Genomic DNA, 5,406 nt, shown 5'->3' with positions numbered 1-5,406 from the left:
TATTTAAGTACAAGACAGGCGTCGGCCTTTTATGCCGTTTTTAAGTATCTTATTTTACGTCTTGAACATGTATTGCAGGACACTTAACATGCAATATATGTTCAAGACGTAAAATTAAATACTTGAAAATGGCATAAAAGGCCGAAACCTGGGTTGTACTTACAACTTAAATAAACAATAAAACAGTCAAATGGCGGTGCGTTCCCTTAAAAAATATTGTTTTATTCTTGTTCAGCAACCTAAACACTGTTTAATGAGCCTTAAGTCTGACCACAAGCAGAGGCGTGTTAATGATCTGAAAATATTACTAACGATATTACACGAAGCTTCGCGAAGGGAGCTGCCGTCTGATCATACATTCTATAACTTGTTGCGTGAGAATGACCATCAGAAAGCACCACTCGGAAACGCCGAATGTAGGAGGACTAGAATGATTTGCGTGGTTCAAACTGACACAAATTCCGAGCCCTCTTGAAAACCTTTGCTAGCAGCTGGCTACCACTCCATCTCGCCGAAGTATCTCACTTTATACAACACTTCTCAGCTGTACAGATTTTTATGACTTCAGAACTCGACTGCTTGGTACCGACCACGTCTGCAGAATGCTTATCCAGAATACGTGAAAGAAAGAACAGTTTTGAAAGTTGACATTGTTACAAACGCTTTCAAAATTTCCAAACAAAAAACACAAATTATGCAAGTCATGAGGTTGGTCCAAAGACTTTTAGCCCAGGTTTCACACGCTCCCAATGAATCAGCGGTGACAGAACTACAGGGTGCCACAGAATAGATGTTAGAAACTATTTGTCTGCTGTAATTTAATTGTATGCTGTAAATAATTCTCCTTGTGAAAATTCTTCACCTGTCTCACCTATGTCACTGTTCACATTTCAGAAAGGAAGCACTAACATCGGAACAGCGTTCGTTGATCATAAAGTGATTTTACGCAGATTCCGGACGTATCGTTGTGGTGGCACGTGCATTCAACAGCGCAGTGGTCCAAGAGCAGCACCATCCGGGGCCAGTCAGAACGGCAGCCTCAGTTGCACCTGAGTTGTAACCCTGGAGGTGGAACGAACGCGAACCTTCTTCAGTGAGGAGCGACCACATCAACAATACAAGGAGCTCACAGAACCGTTGAAGGACAGGAATCTGGAGCAGCACTATTGTCTTGCAAATGAAATGGTTTAAGCCTCTGAAAACTGAACAGTCAATACGTATCAGATTTGGTTTAGTGATGAGACACACGTTAACAAACAGAACTGGCGCTACTGAGCTACTGAAAATCCATACTTTTAAGCTGCAAAGTCCCTATCTGAAGTGCGATCGGTACACGCTATGTTAATGGGCCCATTTTCATTGACGGACCTGTCGTGGCAGACAAATTGGAACATAAATTTGTACCGGCTGCACCATGCGGTCGAACGCTCCGACCTATTGGTTTATACACCCTATTGCAAACGTCTTCGATTTCTGTCAGGAGACATTCAAAGATCGTATCGTTGCCTCGGACACTAGCATTCATTGTAGATGGTGTGGAATGCCCTCCTTACAGTCCCCATTTCATCCCGTGTCATTATTTCCGATGAGATTATTTAAAAGACAGAGTCTTCAAAGGAGCATCTGCAGCACTCTAGAACGTTGGTACTGCAATTTTCACAGATATTCGAGCAGTCTAAAATAGTGTTCTTCAGTAAGTCATCACGGAACTCATTCAAGGTTCTACGCACTCAGTGGTGCAGGAGGAAATATCTTTGGAAACGTTCTGTATTAAATTTCAGGTTGTATGCTAAGCATAAATATTGTCACGTAGAAGACGGTGTAATTAGATGAATGACGAACACTAACTTCACTTAACGAAGGTTTATTCAGCACTTGAACATACAAGAGCGCGGAGCGAACTGCCTCCGGCCTGAACACACACAGTATATATACAGCTACAGGACATTTCAGTACAATGATGCTTGACATTTGTGGATACTTCTAGAATGTACTCGAACCGAATACAGAAATTAAAATGGTAATTCCAGGTGAGTTCTGAACTTACGACCCTCCATGCAACATTTTAATATCATTTCCACTACACTACGGTGCTAATCAGCTTCTTCAGCAACAATATTATAATGAGAATCTGTCAACCTATGTTGTAGTAGAAAAAAGATTTCTGTTTTGCGTCATTATGAAAATGAACAGTTGCGGAAGAGAAAGGTAACTGACGGCAGCATTCTAGGCGTTTCTGCGGGCCTCGGGAGCAGAGTAAGGCGGAAGCAGGTCCTCTGCAGGAAGCGCCTCCTCCGCCAGCGCCGATCAATGGCGGGAGGCGGAGAGACGCCGTGGCGGCGGGACATTGCCGCGATATCGGCGCATATCGGCGGCCGAGGAGGCTGGCGGACGCGCCTGGAAGGTTGCCAGGGAGGCCGCTGAGTCAGCGCCGCCGCGCTTCTGCTGGGACCGCCGCTACCACTCAGCAGCCGCCGCAGTCGCCGCCATCAACGAGGCGACCGGGAAAACGGCACGAAGCAGACAGCACCAGCAACAATATAATTATCCAGGTCTGCAGAACTTCGTGGCCATTGACACTCAAGGCAAAATTATTCAGGCTACTATAAGTGGGTCATCATCATTGCATTCCCCTTCTCTTTCCTCGCCTGATATAATTACCTACCCGATGAAGATACTGCACTAATAGTAGTAGCAGTCGCTGTTGTTGTTGCTGCTGCTGTTGCCGTTGTATTCCTCCGGAAGACATGTTGGATGCAGCTCTCTACGCTACTCTATCCTGTGCAAGCCTATGCATCTCCGAACAACCACTGCAACTTACATCCTTCTGAATCTGCTTACTATATTCATCTCTTGGTCTCCCCACAAAATTTTAACCGATCGTTTCTTCTAGTCAGGTTGTGTCACAAATAATTTTTTCCCCAGTTCTATTCAGTATCTCCTCATTAGTTACCTAATCTACCCACCTAACATTCAGCGTTGTTTTGTAGAGCACATTCCAAAACCTTCGGTTCTGTTCTTGTGTAAACTGTATCGACTATGTTTCATTCCCAATCCCCACACTCCATACAAATTCCTTCAAAAAAGACTTTCTAAACCTTGATTCTACACTACTGACCATTAAAATTGCTACACCAAGAAGAAATGCAGATGACAAACGGGTATTCATTGGACAAATATATTATACTAGAACTGACATGTGATTACATTTTCACACAATTTCGGTGCATAGCTCCTGAGAAATCAGTACCCAGAACAACCTCTGGCCGTAATAACGGCCTTGATACGCCTGGGCATTGAGTCAAACAGACCTTGGATGGCGTGTACAAGTACAGCTGCCCATGCAGCTTCAACACGATACCACAGTTCATCAAGAGTAGTGACTGGCGAATTGTGACGAGCCAGTTGCTCGGCCACCATTGACCAGACGTTTTCAATTCGTGAGACATCTGAAGAATGTGGTGGCCAGGGCAGCAGTCGAACATTTTCTGTATCCACAAAGGCCCATACAGGACCTGCAACATGCGGTCGTGCATTATCCTGCTGAAATGTAGGGTTTCGCAGGGATCGAATGAAGGGTAGAGCCTCGGGTCGTAACACATCTGAAATTTAACGTCCACTGTTCAAAGTGCCGTCAATGCGAACAAGACGTGACCGAGACGTGTAACCAATGGCACCCCATACCATCACACCGGATGATACGCCAGTATGGCGAAGACGAATACACACTTCCAATGTGCGTTCACCGCGATGTCGCCAAACACGGATGCGACCATCATGATGCTCTAAACAGAACCTGGATTCATCCGAAAAAATGACGTTTCGCCATTCGTGCACCCAGATTCGTCGTTGAGTACACCATCGCAGGCGCTCCTGTCTGTGATGCAGCGTCAAGGGTAACCGCAGCCATGGTCTCCGAGCTAATAGTCCATGCTGCTGCAAACGTTGTCGAACTGTTCGTGCAGACGGTTGTTGTCTTGCAAACGTCCCCATATGTTGACTCGGGGATCGAGACGTGGCTGCACGATCCGTTACAGCCATGCGGATAAGATGCCTGTCATCTAGACTGCTAGTGATAAATTATGAGGCTAAATCTTCTCATACTGCATTACATCAAAGTACCTACGATCAACTCTAGATAGAACTCTTAACTTACAAGCAGCAACTTTCAAATGTAGCTGCTAAAGTCAAAACGAGAGACATTACTGCTCAAAAGCTTGTTGGTACCTGTTTTTGGCTCAAATGGTTCAAATGGCTCTGAGCACTATGGAACCTAACATCTGAGGTCATCAGTCCCCTAGAACTTAGAACTACTTAAATCTAACTAACCTAAGGACATCACACACATTCATGCCCGAGGCAGTATTCGAACCTGCGACAGTAGCGGTCACGCGGTTCCAGACTGAAGCGCCTAGAACCGCTCGGCCACACCGACCGGCACCTGTTTTTGGATGCACAGCATCAGCCCTTTCGTACTCTGTTGTTGAATACTACTGTCCGACCTGGATCAATAGTATACTTATATGGATATGGTGTCTGTTATTTTCGGACATATTCGAAAGAACAGACATCATATCCATATAAGTATATAGTTATGGAAATACAGGCCATGACCTTCTTCTTCTGTGCGGATGCATACATATTACCCGAACTCTTACGGAACTTGGTAAGAATGTCTTCCACGAGTAATGAGTGTGTTAGGTAGGGACACTACGAATGTAGTGTGTCGACATATAAGGTGAGAATGTGGGTCTTGCGGGAGGCGTGCGGGGTAGGTCCTGCGGTCGTCCCATCCTCTGTGTCCTCGGTGGCTCAGATGGATAGAGCGTCTGCCATGTAAGCAGGATATCCCGGGTTCAAATCCCGGTCGGGGCACACATATTCAACTGTCCCCGTTGATATATATCAACGCCCGTCAGCAGCTGAAGGTATTAATATATAATTCTAATTTGGATCAATAGTGCACACATTAGGAAGATGGACATCAAACTCAGTTAGGCAATGCGAATAATTACGGGACGTATTCGGATTATGAACACCCTATGGCTTTCTGTTCTCCACAGTATCCCACCTCCAGCTCGAACAAGATCACAAGCTCTCCTGAAGGCCTGAGACAGCCTTCAGAAGAGTCCACAGCTACTCATTCATCGAGATGTGGCACAAGCAGAACACCAACGCTTGCAATCAAGAAAGCCGTCGTGGTGCACAACAAATAACCTTCACGGGTCCTCTTACAATGTCAACCATTCATGTAAAATCCATAGTGATCGGTCATCTGTAGTCAACAAACATCTAGTCGAGCACCCTGCATGCGGATACAAGGATTCCATCTTCACAAACGTCAAAGGAGGATCATAAATCAGATTCGAACCGGACAAGACCGGTGTTATGTAATTCACAAGCGGG

The 5,406-nt window shown here is 45.3% G+C and overlaps 1 non-coding gene across 1 annotated transcript; it reads left to right on the top strand.

Annotated features, from left to right (window-relative positions):
• The first annotated feature begins 4,801 nt into the window (after positions 1-4,801).
• On the top strand, positions 4,802-4,875 carry Trnat-ugu. The gene has a single exon. It is a non-coding gene; the product is annotated as a tRNA-Thr (tRNA).
• Positions 4,876-5,406: the final 531 nt, after the last annotated feature.

Source organism: Schistocerca americana, chromosome 2 (assembly GCF_021461395.2).
Source record: "Schistocerca americana isolate TAMUIC-IGC-003095 chromosome 2, iqSchAmer2.1, whole genome shotgun sequence".
In the NCBI taxonomy this organism is placed as follows: Eukaryota; Metazoa; Arthropoda; class Insecta; order Orthoptera; family Acrididae; genus Schistocerca; species Schistocerca americana.
The sequence above is the reverse complement of the archived record's forward strand: the minus strand, read 5'-3'. Positions and strand labels throughout refer to the sequence as shown.